Source organism: Protopterus annectens, chromosome 2.part0, assembly GCF_019279795.1.
Source record: "Protopterus annectens isolate FY-2018-M chromosome 2.part0, PAN1.0, whole genome shotgun sequence".
In the NCBI taxonomy this organism is placed as follows: Eukaryota; Metazoa; Chordata; order Ceratodontiformes; family Protopteridae; genus Protopterus; species Protopterus annectens.
In genome coordinates, this window is record NC_056728.1 from 1,467,339,636 (window position 1) to 1,467,364,780 (window position 25,145).

A 25,145-nucleotide genomic window follows, 5' to 3' on the forward strand; every position below is an offset into this window, starting at 1 on the left:
AAACCCATAATTAAGACATGCTGCAACTGAAATAGCTCATACACACTCACTTAAATCAGCAGCATCCATAGCTCAATAGTATAAAGTGTGAAACCACCTCACACACATTTGTGTATTCCCATACACTCTGCACCAGTGGTGTATACAGACGGGGAACTTTTAGTATGTACATGTTAGGGGCTGCCATAGCTTTGATCCACCAGCATGTGTTGGAGACTGAAGGTGGTGTGCAGGATGATGCACACAACCACCTCAGACACCAGAGGAGGAGGAGAGTGTTCAGACCCAGGCTAACCTACCAGGGGCTACATGATTTGGAGATAGTAGAGCATTACAGGGTGGACAGGGACATACTACAACTTGTGGAGCTGTGCCGGCCACACCTCAGAGCCAGAAAAAACAGAGGGTAACCCATCCCAGTGGATATGAAGGTATGTGTAAGCTTGAGAATACAAGCTACAGGTACCTTTCAAAGACCAACTGAAGATATCATGGGGATCTCACAGGCATCAGCATCCAGGGTACTACACCAGCTCCTGGATGCCATGTTACCACATGCCAATGAGCACATATACTTCCCCCGAATGCAGGAGGAGTTGGCCAGCAATATGCATCTCTTCCACCATGTGGCAGAATACCTGGAGGTATTGGATGCAATAGACTGCATGCACATACACATCAAGTCACCACCCGGTGAGCAGGGTAGGCACTACATAAACCACAAAGGATACCCCTCCATCAACTGCCAGGTTGTGTGCAATGCCCAGGGCATTATCATGGATGTGTGTGGTGGACGCCTTGGAAGCTATCACGACTCCCACATATGGCATGCCTCACAGCTGTATCAGTTATTTGCCAGGGGGGACATCCCAAATGGCCACCTGGTGGGGATGCTGGCTATGAAGTGGAACCGTGGATGATGACTCCCATCAGAAATGCACACACACCCATGCAGGAATGCCATAATGAGGCACACACACAAACCAGAATCATCATAGAGCATGTGTTTGGGATGCTGAAATCACGGTTCCATTGTTTGGACATATCTGGTGGAGCATTACAGTAATCTCCAGACACATGTGCCTACATCTTCTTAGTGTGTGCCATGCTACACAATATGGTCCTGAAGAAACAGCTGCAGCAGGGACAGAATGCTGAAAGCCCTCACAGCCCACCACATTTGCCAAGAGCCCCTCAGGCACAGAGGTACTCAGACCACGAACACCCTGAGCCAGCCCCAGTAGGCAGACGGAGGCATGCCCAGTATGCCCATGACTTGGCAAAGAGGGAACGTATAGCACACACACTGACAGTGTAGGCACCTAGGGACTGACACCTTTCTCCACCTGCACACACTGTAAAAATGGATGGCACACACACAAGACTACCTGTAAATTGTCATGTATAGGCAGTCTACTGTGTACATCCAACATAGGCAGCCCTCAACTATTGCACACAGAATTGCCATTGGCACAAGGTAAGTCAAAACCTGAACAGTAAATTAAGCTATCAGCATATGCAGATACTGTATGTATAGATTCATAGGTAGGTACTTGGCCAACTGCCAGTGGCCAGTTATAAGCCCAGCCAAAATGTGTCAGCTTTTGCAACCCCATTGATTCATTAACTGTCCCTCTGTGGACCAGAGCCAATGGCAGGATCCCTGGGGTGCATCTACTGTTCTCCATCCACTCTTCAAGATTTCTCTTGCAGAGTGTTAGTGAGGGGCTCTGTATAATGTTGTTAGGGATGTTGTTCCAAAGTAAGGGGAGTGTCTGTGATAGGAATCTGTCCCTCAAGCATCTTCCAGTTATTGTTGTGGCAAGGTTCAGCTCACTACTGTGTGTGGCTCACTGTGACAAGGATTCCCATAGGTGGAGCATATCCATTAAGTCTGAGTTTGAAATGGCTGTGTTGGCCAGCGGAGATCATCTCTGGGTAAACGAGATGCTACTGAGTAAAGCAGGAGTTTATTCAGTCTAGCTGCATAGGCCATATGTTGGAGGCCAGTATTCCCCTTGGAGAGGTACATTTGTGGACCTCGCAGCTGTTGGAAGTGTATTCTGAGGTACATCCCAAATGGGATATTATACCCTATGATGGGACTGATGAGTAATGAGTAAAGGAGCACTATAACCCCAGTATGTCTAGATGTAAATCCTTTAGTAATCAGACGGCCTACATAGAAGGATGTCCTAACTACTGTGGAGATATGATTGTCAAAGGGGTGATCACTATCTACCTTAGTCCCCAGAAACCCCATTACCTCAATCATATTAAAGTGGCTGCAACTTATGTGTTAATACGTAATATTCCACAATGGAATGACCATGCAGTTAGTGGCACTTGGCTGGGGTCCGTGACGTTGACACCCTGTGACGTTCTCTGTGAGGCTCCTTGAGCGATGTCTGTGTCAGCTGGACTATCAGTCATGGCTCCCAGTTCGCAGTCGTTGCCAAACATGGTCTGTCATAGTCCACCTGTGTTTGCCTGTCCCTATGAAAAGTATATGCCAAGCAGTAGGGCTCCCAGAACTGAGTTCTGTGTGACACCAGTCGTGACTCATCAAGAGTTGGACCTGGAGAACACTAGTCTTACCATGTGGGTTCTGTGTGTAAGTCTGTTGGCAACCCAACCTGTAATGTATGGGTGTATGTACAGGCTGGTGCGTTTATCAATAATATCTGAGTGGGGCATGCTGTCAAAAGCCTTGGTGAGGTCCAGGTAGTATGTGTGAACCACCTCCCGAATCATCTAACATCTTTGTGACTGTATGTAAGATGTCAAACAGGTTCAGTAGGCATGATCCGGGTTGGGTCATGTGTTCGGAGGTTACCAATGTCTTTGTTAATGAGTGCCATTAGGATGCGATCCATACCATTGCAGACCAGGCTAGGCAGGCTTATGGGGTGGTAGTTACCATGGTCAGTTGTGATTCCACCTTGATGGAGTGGAATAACCGTTGCCACGTGCCATTGTATGGGCATGTAGCCTGTGGAGAAGCTGAGGTAGGAAAGCTTAATTAGGTGGGGGGGTCAGGTTGTCTTGTACAGTTTGCAAGATGCAGTCTGGGACAACATCTGCCTCCATTGATGCTGTGTTCTGCTATTAGAGAGGGCCATTTCCACCTGTGTGTCTCTGATGTGTGGGATACTGTACCTTTCGGGTAGTGTTGTGGGATCTTTAGGGGTGAAGTATGCACTGAATGTATCTGCAAGGATGTTGGTGATATCAGTAGGGTCAGCATATTTTTTGCTATATTTCACTGGCACAGTGCAAATCTGCGTATCACCACTTAGATCCTTGACATAGCCAAAGAAGGCTTTGTGGTTATCTTTTGAATCCTTGTGTATCCTCCTGCTGATGTTAGCCTTGGATGATATCATGAGGTATCTACGTATCATACTAATAGTGGTCACGGATGTCTGCCCTTCGTGGGATTCGCTGTTTGTCTGGAACACTGTCCTACTTCTGTAGCATAGCCTGTTTATTGCAGAGGTCCACCAGACTGGTGCTTGTCTAGGAGTGAGTCTTGGTTTACCAGTGATGGCATGTTCTATACCTCTGTGTAGATGCTTATAGACTGCATTTGTAAATCTCTATCTTGAGCAGTGTTTCCCCTTAGCGTGAGTGCTGTGAAACCCCCCACCCCTGTCACTAGTAGTGTAAATTTAGCTGTAGGAAAGGTATACAATGTGGTATCCATGGGTGGGGGAGATGCTTCAGTGTGGAAACAGTGAATAGTTCATGGTCATATCTAACCAGTGACCAGTTAACCTCCACTGTGATGCACCTGTTGCCCATGTTGGTGATGACCATTTCTAGTATGTTTCCACCCCTCATTAGGGAGGTTACCACCTGATACAGGGCATATGAGGTGATAAATTCCAGGAAACGCTGGGCCTGGAAGTGAGTACTGGAGTAAGTTTCCCAGTTAATGGTATGGTAGTTGACATCAACCAATGCCAGGGTGTGCATTAGGACTGTCATGTTCTCCACTGTCTCCAGGTATGTGGAGTGGTGGTCTTGGGTCATGGAGGGTGATCCATAGCAGGCCAAAGTTTACATTGCAGTTGTGGCTGATGTTAGCTGCACATGGATTATCTCAGAGGTATCATGCTGCCCCACTAACCTAGAGGTGTAGCTATCCCTGATGAATATGGATACACCCCCTCCATGTCTGTGTCAGTCCATGTTCTGTGGCTGAAATGTGTGGTATGGGTTGTAGTCTGTTAGTGCTGGTGTGCTCTCAGGAACCTTAAGACAGATCTCAGTTACTGCACAGATGTTGATGTTATCCATCCTGAGGAGTGCTTTGAGTGCATGCATGTTGTGATCACAACCCCTGGTGTTGAGTAGCATAATCCTCATTGATTCTGCTATTGTGCTGTTTACAAAGCTGATAGTCACCTTTGAAACTCTCCTAAATAAGGCACCATGGGGGTGCCAATAACCTTGGCCAGCATTGCAAAGCCTAGGGCTGACACATAGGCCGGTATGGTATTGTTGCATGCATGCTCCCCATCTGTGCTTGTTTTTCATCTCTCCAGTAGGTAATCTACTGGTAAGCAATAGAAAGCCTTAAACTTATACAAGTCTTCTAGCTTCCAAGATAGGCTTTTGGAGTGACTAAGTATCAGTGTTCTGTATGTTCTTGCTGTACTTAACTGTTTCCTGACTACATGGTGATTTCTCACTGTATATTGTGATCTGAAGGTCTGTTTGTTCACATATTATGGTTGTGATGGCCTGCACTTTAGAGGTTCACAAATAGCCTACTACCTATTTGCCCAAGGGTAATTAGAAGCATAGCTACAGAGTGTTGGCTTTCTCTGCACCATTGATGAAGTAACTGAGCCTCTGTCAAGCATAGCCAATGAAGCAATTCCAGGCAGAGTTGCTGGAAGCTGTTGAAGACTGGGGTTGTGGAGAGTGATAGGGGCACTTAGTGATCTAAAGAGGGCATGTTAATGTGACAATTCAACACCATTCAATTTCCCCAACAGGTCTCGCAGCTATCAAACTGGACAGGCTTCCCCACCCCCTGGCTGTATGGTTCTGGGACACATGATCCCAGGGGTGTATATTCTGTTACCCATTCACACAACAAAGTTTCCCTTGAAGTGTGTCAGTGAGGGGCTATGCCTAATGTAGTTAGAAATGTAATGTATTGTCTCACAGTACATTTGTTATATGTTGCTATTTCAAGAGAAAGTGAAGCTCTGTAGGTTTGGAGGCCTCCGCCCTTCGCTTTGCCTAGCTTACACATAGAAATCATCTAAATAGGAAATAGGCAGAAGCAACGTTAATGTCAACAGTGCATCTGCATAATATCTGTGCATTTGAGGTCCCAATCCCAATAAAGGCAAGGATGTTTATAATGTTCAAAAGTATACCTTAACCACAACTTGCATATATAGGTAGTAATTGTCTGTATAATAAACATTCGAAGCACCCATATAAACCCATGTGTGCTGGAGAGTACAGTCAACAAAGAATGTAATGTTATGTCAGCACATAGTGATATGTTACTTCACTGACATGTATATATCCTGAGTAGTTAGCGGATGTGGCCGTGTTTGCACACACAGGTTATACGTTACAAAGTTTGTTTAACTGTGTTTAACTGCTGCTATAATGTCACACAAACACTTTTAAACATGCTTGCAACTGCTTAAATGAGCCTTATTTTGAAGTAAAAAACATTTGTAAAGCATTGCAGGTGCTGAACCCTGGACCATGCACACTACAGTCATGGGACTTACCAATAAGCCATCTGAGGTGTATGCATATTTCATGGTCTTGAGACTACATCTTATACCATATGCATTCCACTGTAATGATCACAAATGGGACAGTCACTTTGTGTACATATGTACAGTACATTGTAATGTACTGTAGTTTGTAAACCAACACATTTCAGTCTACATATGTATTACTATTACAAATTAATACAAAAAAAAAATATATATATATATATATATATATATATATATATATATATATATATATATATACACACACACACACACGTCAGTGATGTCTGCACATATATATATATATATATATATATATATATATATATATATATATATATATATATATATATATATATATATATATATATATATATATATATATATATATATATTATACGGCTACATCAATAGCCATATATATAAACATCAATGAACACACTTCGTGACACAGAAGCACTCCAAAGGAATTGGAGTGTACACAAAACACATGCAGCTCTGGTATTATAACTATTAATATTAACCTAATTCACCATAGAAGGGATGGTTGTTGTGTATGTGAAGATTGGGGTGGAGGAGGAATGATGGGTAATGCAATCATGCATCGAGGAGGGCCTGGATTGGATGTTCAATAAGTGAACTGGAGGGATATACATGGAGTATGGGGACAATATAAAAAGGACACAAAACAAGAACCTTTCTCATTCATAATACACCCTGTCATGTCACATTGCAACACCTAATTTCACAAACATATGAACATTAACATGTATCAGACGTATGTACACCAACTGACTGTCACATTTGTTTTCAGTAGTGAGGAATGCCTGAAGTAAAATGCATATTTTAAACACCATAACATTTGTACATATTTCAGATGCCTTAGTGATAAAGTCAGTGACTATGGTGTTCATGGTCTCGGGTTCAAGACCTGCAAGGGCTGTTAAGTTATTCTGAGGGCTGTTGGATGCAGGTGGATTAAATCAGTTGTAAGCGGGTTTTCATGGGTTTGCACGATAGTAAGCGGTGCTGAAACATGGTAAACGGAGAAGCACTTCACATGTTTAACCTTTGCTTAACATCACACAGACCACAGGCAAACCTACTTACAACTGCGTAAATGTGTGTTATTCACACTTTCCCTACCAGTGCCTACTTTGAGAGGTAAAATAATAACACCTTCCAGGATTAGAACCCGCAACCATGTACTCCATCCTCAGAGTAACCTAACACTAAGCTACCTGGGATGCATCTATCCCAGTTGTGTTTGCAGACAGGTTAAAACACAAAAGGGAGGAATGTGTTGAAATAGGACAACCCGCCATGTACCCAATGAAAGATGTATGCTTATATATATATATATATATATATATATATATATATATATATATATATATATATATATATATATATATATATAGAGAGAGAGAGAGAGAGATACATAGAGACATGTTGATATATACAGGTCTACATATATATGTAGATATATAGATAGGTTAAAACATCTACACATCTATGGAGGTACAGATAAATGTATGCAATAATATATATATATATATATATATATATATATATATATATATATATATATACACATATGCACACACATATCTATATATATATATATATATATATATATATATACACATACATGTCTGTAGACAGAATCCGAAGTGTTCATATCTGAGTACAACGTGAAAAGATGGACCATAGCAATCAGACATTCCCCCCCTAAACAATATGAACATAACATATGAAGAGTATATGCCAATACACTATTACAAATATGTTCTATGCACACAGTCACCAACACAACTGCAATGACTGCAAATATCCATGACAGAAATACACAGACAGCTTTCATTTTGCAAAACTTTATTACATTCTGATGTATTGCCAAAAGAATTCAAGGACTAACAGAACCCGCATGCTATAAAGGAAGCATTTAACAGTGCCTTAATGAATCAGCCTGCAATTACTATAGTATCAGTCCACTAAGGGATAGGTGTTCACATAGGGAAAGAACACCCACACACATACAGACATTGTATAAAAGGGGTTTCTACACACCTGCATGTGCTATGTACACCCACCAACATCTACCCCACAACCAAAATAATTACATCAATACATACTGTCATACCCTAACCAATTATTCAACTACTATACAACATCCGCTGAAACCTTAACATACCTGGACACAGACACACTAACATGGCCCTATGTGAAATAGTTGCTGTTATACAACTGAACAGCTGCTGATGTAACAGGGTTTCTATGAACTAATCCCGTTTCAGAGGGTTGAATGGCTCGTACACCAGGAAGTGTTACAGAGTACTGATTATCAGCACAGTATGATACACAGTAACACCAAACTAAATATGTCTGGTAAGCACACTGTAAACCCCCCTAACATTATATGCATAGCTATGCAGCCTTGAGTTGGTCAAACAACCTGGCCAGAGTGAAACATATGCAGAAGTATTAGGTACAGACAAACCCTGCACAAGTAGCAATGTTCAGAAATATAACAGCAGTACTCACATTTAGACCAAATCCTCTAGGCATTAAACACAATATATTACTATTCATCTCCATACAGCTGTTGCAATAGATTCCAAACAACACTTCCACACTGTCTTCCTCACAGGTAAGGCAATGGGACAACGCCCAAGTGGAGTACTCAATTATACTCCACTGTTGCCATGGTATCGGCTAAGGCAGTAGCAGCACAGCTGATGTGCATGTAATTAGCTACTTAGGAACACCAATTGGTTATCGGGATAGCACATATTACTGATCTGTAACTATAAAAGGTTGCCTTGTCACACATTCAAACCATCTGTTTCTACCTGTAGGACAGTACAAAACACTGAAAGACGAACTGAAAATGAGCATTATACTAGTCAATAACACCTCCAATTACTAAGAAGGTATGTATAACATGTAGTATGTCTGTGTATGTAGTACCTTTTCTGTAAGAATTACAGTGTAATCAATGCATATAGTAGAAATAGCTATCTTGTAGCAATGTATTGTTGAGCAGTAGTAATGCTTGTAGTATTCTATGTGTGTACTGCTGTATGTCACAAGGCAAACTCCGCATAGACCACAAGGGATGATATGGGCTTGGACCTCACCAATTCGCTTCCAGCCACTGTCAGTGTCAGGATTGGTCCAACAAGTATGTGCTATAACAGGGGATAGTATATGTCGATATATTGTAACAGTCGACATATGTATGGGTGTATAAGTAAGATGAACATGTTAAAGGTGGGCTTACCGTGCAAATATGGTGTGCATTGTGGGATATTGTGCCTATAACTGTGTAATGTACAGTATTTTAGGCAGATCTTTATTCCATTCTACATAGCAGTTCTGTTATATTATGCAAACAGTAGTTATGTCTATTGGCAATTACAATACTCAATAACAGGACACATATAATGTGTATTCAACTGACAGTTTAGCAGCATGATAGCAGAGATAATTGGAAGAGCTAGGTAACTATCCATGCACATAACACATGTAATATCCACCTCTCTAGTATAGTCTGCAAGCAATAACAGCTGTGCATGTGTACATTTATGCAAATGTGTAGTGACCCTGGTCACAGGGCTGGACCTCTCTAGTATCGTTTGCAAGCAATAACAGCTGTGCATGTGTCCATGTTATGCAAATGTGGAGTGACCCATATCACAGGACTGGACCTCTCTAGTATCGTTTGCAAGCAATAACAGCTGTGCATGTGTACATGTTATGCAAATGTGTAGTGACCCTTGTTACAGGGCTAGACCTCTCTAGTATCATTTGCAAGCAATAACAACTGTGCATGTGTACATGTTATGCAAATGTGTAGTGACCCTTGTTACAGAGTTGGTCCTCTCTAGTATCGTTTGCAAGCAATAACAGCTGTGCATGTGCACATGTTTTGCAAATGTGTATTGATCCTTGTCACAGGGCTGGACCTCTCTAGTGTCGTTTGCAAGCAATAACAGTTGTGCATGTGTACATGTTATGCAAATGTGCAGTGACCCTTCTTACATGGCTGGTCCTTTCTAACATCGTTTGCAAGCAATAACAGCTGTGCATGTGTACATGTTATGCAAATGTGTAGTGACCCTTGTTACAGGGCTGGTCCTCTCTAGTATCATTTGCAAGCAATAACAGCTGTGCATGTGCGCATGTTATGCAAATGTGTAGTGACCCTTGTCACAGGGCTGAACATCTCTAATATCATTTGCAAGCAATAACAGCTGTGCATGTGTACATGTTATGCAAATGTGTAGTGACCCTTCTTACAGGGCTGAGCCAAATGGCTATGTGCACACCTACTTAGAGTGGATATTGAGAGTAGAGACACACTGGTTGAACTACCAGGTTTGTGTAGCCTAACCTCTCATTGCCAACCTAACAGCTTATACATACTGTATGTAAGGTAGTGCACAGTACTGGTAATGAAACAGGTTGCATATCATTTTTAACTCCAGTGCAATATCTGCAATAGGAGTGTAAGATGTAGGAGACAGCTGCCCATGTGTAATAGCCGCTTCATAGGTGATGACTTACACTATCTGATTATATTCTGATCATGTTGATAGTGGCATCAGAGTCTATTGATACATGACTCTGTTTGGAGAGTGGGTGTCTGTGACAAACAGAACTCATGGTCCTGATGGATATATGAATATATACCCAGAGAAGGAAACAGACCTGTAGACACTTACATCATCTGTAATCAACTAACAGGATATGATGTGCTCCTCAGGGGAGGATTGCTGCTAAAGGTAGCTACAATGTTTCTGTAATAGCCAATGTTGTCACGTCCATAACACAAATATTTACATGTGAGCATCACTGTCTAAAACATCTTCATAAGCAATAAGTAAACTAAATACAGTACTTGGTACTTGTAGTACTGAATGCTCATACAGGCATGTCCACTAGTCAGCTACTGGTGTTTACTAATGTCAGCTTTGTGTATGTGACCATCCTGGGGGAATGTAATCTCTATGCCATGTACACTGTCAAACTCACCTAAAACCATGCCCCACACATTGTTTGGGATGCAGCCACAGGGGTAAGCTGGAAGGTAGCCCAGTCTACAGCCATGACTGGACTGGACAGTCATGAGGTGTAGGTTAGCAAATGCATCTCATCATCACAACCAACACATGCCCTTACCAGAACACAGTAAGGACACACACACACACAGTACCAGACATCACACACATTCACAGATGCTTCTAAGTATCTGGCCAAACAAGTGACTTCCCAAGCTGGAAGAGACAAACACCAATATACACAAACTGTATGACATAGTTTGCATAATTGTGCCCCACCTTAGAACACATGGCTGGAAACTTGCTCAACAGTACTCATTTGTGACTGCAAACTCTAGCACTATGTTACACACCAACCTATAGGAGGGCATACATACTGTCAGCTGCCTGTCTGTCATGATTAGCCACATACCCATACACTCAGACCACCTTTTGAACTACACACATGGCTCTGGCATATTCCATGTTGTTGTGCAGGACCTGTGATGCAGTAACCTGGACTGCATGGAAACAACTGTAGGAACTGTCAGGTCTTGTAGCCCATTCAGGTATGTCACAAGGCCTGGGTAGCATTCTGCCATTGGCCAGAACAACCCTGCAGTACAGGGACAAAAGGATTGTATTCCACAATTGTCTAGTGTAATGGTGCAAGTCAAAGGGTATTCAGTATCTGTCTGCCTGGGATAACATGGTTGACAGACCATGATGCTTTGCCAGACAGGGCCTGTGCCTGTCACCCCTGGGAATCTGGATACTGCCTAGGGATCATGCTTCCCCTATAGTGCCTTCATCATGCACAGTTCAAGTGAAGGTCCACTGCTGTTACAGGGACAGCCAAGCAATAAACTGCAGGTCTCGCTACATAATTATAAATGTCAGAAACACTATACGGACACACGTATGTTAATCCCTAACATGGAGGACATATCTATGCAGTGGCTGAGACATATTTCAATGCTATGGAGAGCACACCTGCATGACCATGTTATAACACATACCTCACCTCTTGCCCATTATCCTTTATTGGAACACACGGGCCGCAGGTGTGTCCATATTCCTGAAGGATATGTACACCCCCACGCTAGTTGCACTTGCATAACTTCAGATGCATTATGCTGAGCAACTACCTTTGTGCCAAAGTGGAATTCAAATTGCACCTTGCAACAGATCACCCACCATGCCACGGATTTCCCAACTGTCATAATGTGCTGTAATGGGGTAGATTAGGTCTGAGACAGAAAACCATAATAATGGCTACTCTCAACTATTCCATTATGAACTGGGAAGACTCCTCATGTACCAACACCTGCACTTAATGCATATTGGATGCCATCAACCACAATGACCTGGATCACAGTAGTCACACAAACAAGGCTAACAGTATGCAACGCATAGTCAGTCTCCAATGCCAATGTTATGTTTCCTAAGAGCAGAGTGGTGACTGTCATGGCACCCATGCAGATGACCAATGCATGTGCAAATGATGAATCCTACACAAATGAACCTTAAACAGTCACATATGTGCAGTGATTGTGCCATTGAAACAGAACCAGGATTCATACAAACACAAACAAGAAGCCAAACTGGTGGTACCATGCTTTAAACTGTACCACAGAAGGTAGTAACTGTTGCAAGAGTGAACACACACGAGTGTAGGTGATCCCTGGTTAGTCTCAGTAAGAATGTAGATACACCATATAAAACCACACACAGCTACTGTGAAACTAATCAGCCACATATTATGAGGCCAAGCACAGAGCATTCTATAGTTGTGTCATTAATCATATTGGCAACAACAAGACCTGCCATGCTGCACAGTACTATGGCATGGGAAGTACTGCACCTACAGAAATAGCACCTGTTCATCCAGATACGGTCTTGGAGAACCTAAACCCACTCCCACCCCCCCAGCAGGTACACTTAGTAATATATCTATGTACACTACAGGACCCCTGTAATAACAACTATGCAGGTACAAGCTGCACTCTCTAAAGCCATACATACAGCTTTCATGGGACCTGTCAACATCCCAGGGTGTATCCTACACAAATGTAAGAACAATCAGCTATCCACATACACATCATGTTCAATCATAGCTCCATGTCAGGCTGTGTACACACCGAATGGTGCACATCAACAGTTATCACACCCCACAAAGTGGGAGACACCATTGATAATGGGAAATAGTGCACAACTACCCTGCTGAGTCTGGTCAGTAAGGCCATGAACCATAATCAATGTATTTGATGTACTCAGTACAGATGTAGATGACAGTAGGGTTGATTCACACTGCATATCATGACCTTGCCAGGTCATGGGACACCATCACCCATACTGTGTTCCAGCTACACTCAGTAAACTAGGTGTATACTCCTATGTCACAGGAGTGGTTGGCCAATAGACTGCTGGCAGAACCAACACTACAGAAGGTGTCTGACTAATGCACACACATCAAACCAGTACCAGCTACAGTAATACAGGGTTAATTCCTGGTACTCCCCCTCTTTGTTATCTATACCACACAGACTAACACAGAAGGCATCAGCCTATTGATGTTTGCAAATAACTATGAACTAGGAGCAATAGTTGACACAATGTGTGCTGCATTCAACATACAGAAGGGCCTTTGTGTGTCAGATGTGTGGTGTGTGACGTATGGCCACAATCTGACAGATAAATATTGCATTGTCATCCTCTATGTTAAAAACACTGTAACCATGAGCTACCACCTAGGCAGCAGTCAACATAATGGCAACTGTGTGTGTCTGGGATGGAGCTGGACAGTAGTCTTTCCTTTGATAGTTACTTCACCACACATGTCAGGTAGTTGTATGTGGCACCCCTAATCATGACAGGGTCCCATCCAGGAAATTGGTCAGCCATACTCAGTACTCATGTGACCCATAATAGATCACATATTTCCTTTAAGGGTTATTGCCCATGTGCAGATGGCCTACACTGCCCTTCCCAATCCCTAGCTGCACTATGTAGCATGCAGCCTACCCTGAATAAAGCCATGTCCAACACAGGGGTGTTGGACATGCTGCACTTAACACATCCTGATCCCAAATAAACACATACTTCATGGACATACACCTTTCTAGTACAAGGATCACAACATGCCTGACAGATCTCTGTCCCATACACTTAACATACTCTTGCCATACTATGCATCCCTGTCCAGCAAAGCTGCACATCACCCCTCTCTGTGACATGGCGTGATGACCGCATGTCAAATATATCAGTAACCCTGTGGATCAGTTCTGTGGCACTGCTTGAACTGGCCACTGAAACTTACCTGTCTGTTGCCTGCAGCTAGGTAACTTGTCTGCCTAGGCTCATAAATGGCCCAGGACATATTGCCTACTAGATCACTATGACCATACATGCTATAGTTGATATCCAACCCTGCAAATACCATTAGGCTAGCTATTGCCCCATGTGTTATACATGTGCAACACAGGCAATACATGGCAGGATGCTACACAGCTGTACAGTGCCATGTAGATGTATATCGCAAAACACATACATGCTTGCAAGTCTGCAGGGTCATAGGTCATGTCCCTAATGGCTAAGGATGACTATATATGTGACATATACACAGCATTAAGGTCGATTGTATTAATGTGAACACATCCAGGCATGTGCTGATAGCTAAAGACACAAGTACAGGCAAACAGACATGCCCATGTCAAGACAACATCCAGATGGAGTATGAGCAATGTCATCACATGACACACACATAAATGGTGATTACATCACATCACCAGTAAGTGTCAAGTGTGTGACTTATACATGTCAGTGGGGTTAATGGCATGTAGATTTGCAAAGACTTATTTCTAATCTTAATAAATGTGATACACATGTATGTTCAGCTGTACTTCTCTACTTCTGTGTGATTTACTGTGACCTGTCTCCATCATTATGTCTTCCAGGTATGCCACGTAGCAGGCTGCCAGCGTACAGCTGCTTGGAGGATGAGGACTTCGTCCTATTCCTCCTCGACAATCATACAACACTCTTTAGCCATGTGTCACAGGATGCACAGCAGTGGAATGCCCTGTGGGAGGAACTCCGCAGGAGGGTAAATGATGTCGGCAGTCACAATCGCACCTATCAGCATGTGCGGTGACACTGCACTGACCTCATAAGATGGGTGAAACAGTGTGGTAATGCAATCACCAGGGAACAAGGTACAACAGGTGGGGGGCCACTCACCCAGCTCCCACTCACACATACTGAGGAGCTACTGGCCAACCTGGGGACACCTGCAGACCTCCATTTACAAGCTTTAGCTGGTATTGTGGAGGAGGGTGTCTCTCAATCACCAAGCTTGGATTTGCCTGGTAAGTCAGTACTGCACATATAACACAACTATATTTCACATAGTTACATGTATTACTGTACAATATGTAATGTAACATCATATGCAAGGTATGTATGCACACATTCTGCATACTATAGTCTGCTACTCTATATATGCACAGATGTGCATACTCCATCGTATAGTGTATTGTACTGGCTTATGTGCTAACATGGACATTGCACCCTGTAGCTATCACACAGGTGTGGATAATGATCTTACTGCTGTGACACTCCTGCTTAGGTACCTCTGGCATTTTGCAGCAACAGCAGCCTGCGTCAGGTGAGATTGTTATTAGTTACCAGGCTTGATAATGCATGGATCATATTAATTGCATGCTATATGCCATAACACATATACACATAATGTATGGTGGTCCTGTTAATAGACACTGGCCAGACCTGCAATGCATCACAGGTGTTACCCATGTGAAACAATTGAAGACTATATGAAACACCTACACTAAACCTTCCAAACTCTCATTGCCAGATGTGTGGACAACTATGAATACAATGGTGGAGGTGTGTTTCACTGTAGGGACAGGTACTGCACATCAGCATTACACATGTTGGGAATACAAACAGTACTGTACAAAGAGCATATGTGTGCACACACTCTAAATGTGTTGGAGCTGGAATATGACCGGCCCACAGGATACACCCTTGTGAATTATACCCTTGCTATGACTGTCACACAATGTCATGTGCTATCTGACATGTCCATGACGTGTAGTGAGCTGACTACAACACTGCTCAACTATCCTGCAAAACATAATGTCTCACATCCCATACATACTACCCTTTGTCTGCATAACCCTGTCTTCAGTGGAGCATATGACATTTATGGGTGTATGTCATATGGGATAACACTGACATGTGAAATAAGATGGCCATCACAACCATTGGACAGAACATATGTACACATGGCCATGGAGGATGGCCAGAGACATGAAGCAACACACACAGTAGAAGTGGTGTACATGTATGTACACTCTAATGTACATTGGCTCGACACAATACAACTATGGCCTTTGTGTAATGGTAATATTGCAGATGTGAAACATTAAACATCATACAGGCCTGTGCACATATAAAATAACCTATAAACAAAGCTTATTGTATTCCTAATGGATATCATATTCAAGAAAAATACTATAAAATACTATACCAACTTGTACCTATATAATCCATAAAAAATCATGTAAACGGAATTCATTTAAAAAGTTACACTAAAATGAATCCTTACATTGTTACTGTCACTGTATTACTGTATAAACCTGTCCTACAATATAAAACACATTATCTCAATTCTAAGATGGGTTTTATAGTCCCTATATAATGATATCCATTAGGAATACAATAAGCTTTGTTTATAGGGTATTTTTATATGCATTTAATATGCTTTGTATTTTAACAGTTTTTAACAAATATTCTTTATATCATGATTTATTTTATTCATATTCATATGTATTTGATGAATATATATTCTTATTACAAGCCAGATCACTGACACTTATATGGAGTTAGTGTATGTATTAATTTAACATACACTAGAGGTATATGACTTTAATGTCAGTATGGAATGTAGGCGGCTGGTTTACGCCAAAAAGTTTTTAAATGTTTGCTTGCTGTGTATTGTGGCATTCTGAAGAAGTCCACTATGGTGGATGAAAGCGCTTAATGCCTCAGCTTTAAGCATTTGTTTTTTGTACTGGTCGAATAAAGTAAATTTTTTTTCTTTCCATCGGTTAACGTTTTATTGTACATCCTAATCCTCACCAGCTGTTTTGTTAGATTTTTTCTGTAGTTATTGAAACATAGTATGCAGTCGACATACCCTTCTGCTCATGTCCTCATGCATAGGGGTGGTGGCCAACACAAAGCATCAGTGGCAGATGGACAAAGGTCAGCAATGGTCTGTTAACATGTGGTGCATGTTGCACTCACCATGGCAGTGTAGTGCAATGGTGCAAAGTGCATGCATTGTGTTGCAGGTATGGGGTATAGGCTACTAACACAAATGGTGCAATACAGGAATGTATGCTAACCACCACTACAATAGTGTAAGATGCATGCTGTCTGCTATAATACATGCATGCCGTTGTGTGCAACTCAGGGATGTTTGATAACTACCACTATAATTGTCTAAGCTGAATGCCATCTGCCATATCACCTGCATGTAGTGTGTGTGTGTGTGTGTGTGTGTGTGTGTGTGTGTGTGTGTGTGTGTGTGTCTGTGTGTGTGTGTGTGTCTGTGCCTGGTATAACTTGTAATGTACAGTTCTTATCTTCCCCTCACAGGTGTTGATGTAAGTGTGTTGCCCTCCGGTGGTCCGGCTGATGTTAGTATCCCCAAAGACACTAGCAGTGATGTTGATAGTATGATTGAGGCACAGTCAGGGTTGTCAGGGTCTGAATCTGTGCCATTGGTTGCCATTCCACCTGTATCCCCTTCATCCTTGCACAGAGGTTCCCCTTTCTCCACATACCCCATCACCACTGTCCATAGAGGAAGGACAGTTGGTGGGTGTTAGCATGGAAAAGGGAAGTGTGGAGACTATGGAAGGTGTGCCTGCACACCATGATTTCAGTCAACTGACTGATGATATCCAAAACAGGCATGTGCCAGGCGCTGCTTGTAGGAGGACCACTGGCCAACATGCCCCTGCAAGACAAAGCACATCAGCTGGAGTCACCAGATGCATGTTTCAGGCTGTAATGGAGGCACAGGTACATGCTAAATGGCACAACAGAGAAGGTCTGAGGCTTCAGAGAGCTGCTGTCCGCTCAATAACTGACAACATCCAGGCACTTGCAAATGCTCACCATCATCTTGCAGATGTTTTGGATAGACGATTGGGTGACATGGTGGGAGGCCTTGACTGTGGCATGTCAATCCTTGGGTGCGGAATGTCTGTGCTGGAACATCTGGTGGGAGTGAGGTGTCGGGCATGTGGACGTAGGTCAGCTACATCACCTGTTGAAGGTCTACATGAACATGCTACTGCACATGCCCACTCCCATAGTGGTGGTAGCAGCAGCAGTGCAGATGGTGCTGTGCAGTCCACACCAGGGCACAGCAGGCCACATGCACATGGTCCTGGATGGTCCCAATGGACACAATTCCAGTGGACATGTGTCATCAAACAATACCCAATCTGGACCTCTGCCTGGTAGTGCCTGTGCAATCCCTAGCAGGCACAGGTCATGTGGCCATGACCGGACGCTGTGAACAGTGAAAACTGACTTGTACAGTCTGCAGCTGTCAATAATACCCATGTATAGGCCAGCCACATGCCAGACCTTTGTACATGCATACACACACACACACACACACACACACACACACACACACACACACACACACACACCAGAAACAAATGTAGGGCACCCCAACACACACATACACATAACATCCTTACACACCCAATGATATCACAAGCCCCAACACACACACATGATGTCATCCGATGGTGCAGCCTAGGCCTCTGGCAAACATTATCACCCTGTGCATATGATGATGCCTGTGATGCATCCCTGTCAACAACACCGCTGGTGCAGGGACATGCTCATATGGTCTGATGCACAGGCTGAACATACTAGGTAGACAATTGTAGATTAATATTGTTGAGTAGTGTTGACAGGCAGCAGACATACCATGCATTACAGTTTTAGAATGCATTTTGTATGTTTGACAGTATGTATCATGTGTAACAACACTAACAGCATGTTGATCTTGACATTCTGCCTTCCTCTTTCAGGTGTAGTTGCATGTGCCAGGGGATGTCAGTGTTTGCTTTTAGTGTCCCATATGTACATGTTGACTACCCAAAGGTCAGTATGACAATACCTGCATGCACTTTGTAGCTTTCACATCACAGTTATATTCTCCCATGTTTCAATTATGTTTACTGTTCTAATGATCCAAGAGCATGATAGCTATGTAGTAAGCTATTGTGTTCAGAGTCGTCACATCCATAATGGGTGACATCACAGGCATAGTTACCTGGAGCGGGGAGGAGGTAAAAGAGTGGTATGGTGGATGACAAGGGTAAAGTGGCTTCTCATTGGGAAGCAGTAATACCCACTGCCATGACAGCATGCAAACACAGACACACCCACACACTCAGGGATTCACAGACACAGTAACACACACTCACACAGTTGCCAGTGTTCAGATGAGAACCCCTGCCTATGTGCATATCATCATTATAGTATTACACAATTACAAGACACGCCACAGAGATTACACATGTACAGGTAGTTGGAATGGCCTAAGATCAAGGACATCACAGGGATACGACAGTGCAGTGCATGTATGCGTGGAGGGAGGGTCCATCAGTAGGCTATGTAACAACAGGTCACACCCCAGGGTGTACATGTTAACAGGAGGTTAGAATGCCCATCTAAGATTGATGATATCAACAGGGATACTAGATTGCATTGAGTGGATGGGGGGAGGTGGCATTAACATTTCACTATGGTAAAATACAGCCTCACTCCAGGGACCGGACAGCTATACACACAGACAGTCATACACACACACACACACACACACACACACACACACACACACACACACACACACACACTGTGGCATTCACACAGATATACACCTATGTCACACATACAAACACTTTACAAGTGTGAGGTTCAACTACCTGCCTATGCCTTTCTTTCTACACTTCACTCTGTACTGGTGTCAACAACAGTGTTCAGGAGAGCGAAAACATGTGGGATGTATTCCCGACCATATGTGACATATATGGACACACACGCACCCACATGTGCCAGTACTGTGAATCAAACACCTGCCTATCTCATGATAGGTATTACAGAAGTACAGCACTATCGCATTTGCTACAAAGCTTACTGAATCTTTCCTTTGCCAGCTGTGCTGATATATGCACAATATATGCACAGGGGAGGTGTTACTGTTATAGGTGTTATGAGGTTTGCCTTCAGTGTCACCGTTACTGCATTCTACATTGTCTGTCTTCCACTTGAATTAATAAAACCTGACCTTAGTAGTTACACAGGTTATTGTAGGAATGTTTCTAATACATCAGTGAGCTGTCCTCAGTAATCATTCATCTGCAAAGAAGCCCCACCACATAGTAGTCATGTCCAAACATCTGTCCATACCTCATGTACAGCTTACTGTACTTAGACCATATCACCATAAACAGTTGGCAATGTTGGGGCTGTATTGCAACAGCATGATGTACTAAGAAAACAGTCACCTTCAGACATCAGACACTGCACACACATGGACTCTACACAAACATCAATACATGTACACATATGCGGTCTACATCAGTAAGTGCACTAGCAAGTCAACAGGATACATTCCACACCTTCCCCACACCATGTGTGAAACATAGCCGAGCATTACACCATAATGGATGTTGTATTCATGTACTGGTAGGACATCACCACATTCACTGAGTAGCCAAGTGTACATATATGACAACAGCAGATATCAGCAAGACACACACAGCATTATTCCATGTCATGCTCCTACAAACTGTTACTTGACAGTGCCATGGTGAAGCCAGGGCACTGTAATGGTCAACAGTGAGCACATCATATTTGCCACACGCACCTCATGTTTTCTGAAAGAGTGCCAGCAATATGCTCTGTTAGAGCTAGCAGTACACTCCTCACCAGCTGTTTTGTTAGATTTTTCTGTAGTTATTGAAACATAGTATGCAGTCGACATACCCTTCTGCTCATGTCCTCATGCATAGGGGTGGTGGCCAACACAAAGCATCAGTGGCAGATGGACAAAGGTCAGCAATGGTCTGTTAACATGTGGTGCATGTTGCACTCACCATGGCAGTGTAGTGCAATGGTGCAAAGTGCATGCATTGTGTTGCAGGTATGGGGTATAGGCTACTAACACAAATGGTGCAATACAGGAATGTATGCTAACCACCACTACAATAGTGTAAGATGCATGCTGTCTGCTATAATACATGCATGCCGTTGTGTGCAACTCAGGGATGTTTGATAACTACCACTATAATTGTCTAAGCTGAATGCCATCTGCCATATCACCTGCATGTAGTGTGTGTGTGTGTGTGTGTGTGTGTGTGTGTGTGTGTGTGTGTGTGTGTGTGTCTGTGTGTGTGTGTGTGTCTGTGCCTGGTATAACTTGTAATGTACAGTTCTTATCTTCCCCTCACAGGTGTTGATGTAAGTGTGTTGCCCTCCGGTGGTCCGGCTGATGTTAGTATCCCCAAAGACACTAGCAGTGATGTTGATAGTATGATTGAGGCACAGTCAGGGTTGTCAGGGTCTGAATCTGTGCCATTGGTTGCCATTCCACCTGTATCCCCTTCATCCTTGCACAGAGGTTCCCCTTTCTCCACATACCCCATCACCACTGTCCATAGAGGAAGGACAGTTGGTGGGTGTTAGCATGGAAAAGGGAAGTGTGGAGACTATGGAAGGTGTGCCTGCACACCATGATTTCAGTCAACTGACTGATGATATCCAAAACAGGCATGTGCCAGGCGCTGCTTGTAGGAGGACCACTGGCCAACATGCCCCTGCAAGACAAAGCACATCAGCTGGAGTCACCAGATGCATGTTTCAGGCTGTAATGGAGGCACAGGTACATGCTAAATGGCACAACAGAGAAGGTCTGAGGCTTCAGAGAGCTGCTGTCCGCTCAATAACTGACAACATCCAGGCACTTGCAAATGCTCACCATCATCTTGCAGATGTTTTGGATAGACGATTGGGTGACATGGTGGGAGGCCTTGACTGTGGCATGTCAATCCTTGGGTGCGGAATGTCTGTGCTGGAACATCTGGTGGGAGTGAGGTGTCGGGCATGTGGACGTAGGTCAGCTACATCACCTGTTGAAGGTCTACATGAACATGCTACTGCACATGCCCACTCCCATAGTGGTGGTAGCAGCAGCAGTGCAGATGGTGCTGTGCAGTCCACACCAGGGCACAGCAGGCCACATGCACATGGTCCTGGATGGTCCCAATGGACACAATTCCAGTGGACATGTGTCATCAAACAATACCCAATCTGGACCTCTGCCTGGTAGTGCCTGTGCAATCCCTAGCAGGCACAGGTCATGTGGCCATGACCGGACGCTGTGAACAGTGAAAACTGACTTGTACAGTCTGCAGCTGTCAATAATACCCATGTATAGGCCAGCCACATGCCAGACCTTTGTACATGCATACACACACACACACACACACACACACACACACACACACACACACACACACACACACACACCAGAAACAAATGTAGGGCACCCCAACACACACATACACATAACATCCTTACACACCCAATGATATCACAAGCCCCAACACACACACATGATGTCATCCGATGGTGCAGCCTAGGCCTCTGGCAAACATTATCACCCTGTGCATATGATGATGCCTGTGATGCATCCCTGTCAACAACACCGCTGGTGCAGGGACATGCTCATATGGTCTGATGCACAGGCTGAACATACTAGGTAGACAATTGTAGATTAATATTGTTGAGTAGTGTTGACAGGCAGCAGACATACCATGCATTACAGTTTTAGAATGCATTTTGTATGTTTGACAGTATGTATCATGTGTAACAACACTAACAGCATGTTGATCTTGACATTCTGCCTTCTTCTTTCAGGTGTAGTTGCATGTGCCAGGGATGTCAGTGTTTGCATTTAGTGTCCCGTATGTACATGTTGACTACCCACAGGTCAGTATGACAATACCTGCATGCACTTTGTAGCTTTCACATCACAGTTATATTCTCCCATGTTTCAATTATGTTTACTGTTCTAATGATCCAAGAGCATGATAGCTATGTAGTAAGCTATTGTGTTCAGAGTCGTCACATCCATAATGGGTGACATCACAGGCATAGTTACCTGGAGCGGGGAGGAGGTAAAAGAGTGGTATGGTGGATGACAAGGGTAAAGTGGCTTCTCATTGGGAAGCAGTAATACCCACTGCCATGACAGCATGCAAACACAGACACACCCACACACTCAGGGATTCACAGACACAGTAACACACACTCACACAGTTGCCAGTGTTCAGATGAGAACCCCTGCCTATGTGCATATCATCATTATAGTATTACACAATTACAAGACACGCCACAGAGATTACACATGCACAGGTAGTCGGAATGGCCTAAGATCGAGGACATCGACAGGAATACAACAGTGCAGTGCATGTATGTGGGGAGAGGGGGTCCATCAGTAGGCTATGTAACAACAGGTCACACCCCAGGGTGTACATGTTAACAGGAGGTTAGAATGCCCATCTAAGATTGATGATATCAACAGGGATACTAGATTGCATTGAGTGGATGGGGGGAGGTGGCATTAACATTTCACTATGGTAAAATACAGCCTCACTCCAGGGACCGGACAGCTATACACACAGACAGTCATACACACACACACACACACACACACACACACACACACACACACACACACACTGTGGCATTCACACAGATATACACCTATGTCACACATACAAACACTTTACAAGTGTGCGGTTCAACTACCTGCCTATGCCTTTCTTTCTACACTTCACTCTGTACTGGTGTCAACAACAGTGTTCAGGAGAGCAAAACATGTGGGATGTATTCCCGACCATATGTGACATATATGGACACACACGCACCCACATGTGCCAGTACTGTGAATCAAACACCTGCCTATCTCATGATAGGTATTACAGAAGTACAGCACTATCGCATTTGCTACAAAGCTTACTGAATCTTTCCTTTGCCAGCTGTGCTGATATATGCACAATATATGCACAGTGGAGTTGTTACTGTTATAGGTGTTATGAGGTTTGCCTTCAGTGTCACCGTTACTGCATTCTACATTGTCTGTCTTCCACTTGAATTAATAAAACCTGACCTTAGTAGTTACACAGGTTATTGTAGGAATGTTTCTAATACATCAGTGAGCTGTCCTCAGTAATCATTCATCTGCAAAGAAGCCCCACCACATAGTAGTCATGTCCAAACATCTGTCCATACCTCATGTACAGCTTACTGTACTTAGACCATATCACCATAAACAGTTGGCAATGTTGGGGCTGTATTGCAACAGCATGATGTACTAAGAAAACAGTCACCTTCAGACATCAGACACTGCACACACATGGACTCTACACAAACATCAATACATGTACACATATGCGGTCTACATCAGTAAGTGCACTAGCAAGTCAACAGGATACATTCCACACCTTCCCCACACCATGTGTGAAACATAGCCGAGCATTACACCATAATGGATGTTGTATTCATGTACTGGTAGGACATCACCACATTCACTGAGTAGCCAAGTGTACATATATGACAACAGCAGATATCAGCAAGACACACACAGCATTATTCCATGTCATGCTCCTACAAACTGTTACTTGACAGTGCCATGGTGAAGCCAGGGCACTGTAATGGTCAACAGTGAGCACATCATATTTGCCACACGCACCTCATGTTTTCTGAAAGAGTGCCAGCAATATGCTCTGTTAGAGCTAGCAGTACACTCCTTCAAGCATTTTCGACGTCTGTGGCTTGTAAACATCTGACCCTAGCACGTACTGGTTATTGTATTATTAAGGCTAATGTCCAGACAGCACACCTCATGCATAGCTTGCAGTTGTTGACATGGGGTATATGTAGGAGCTGTGGCCACTCATAGCTGTACATGTCATGAACATATTACCTGTGACTACACAGGAACATATAGAGCAGAGTTGGATTTCCCTGAGTCTGTCAATACAGGCCTTGTGTAGGTCCTATGATCCTGTTATTTCAGTATGTTTGTAGGCATTGCATTAGGTAGACATGTCTAATGACATACATGCCACATGGGGTGTTGTATGATATGATAGGTGTCATGGGTGACCAGTAGAGAGGGAATACTACCTCTGTTAACATAGATATCAAACCTTATGTACTG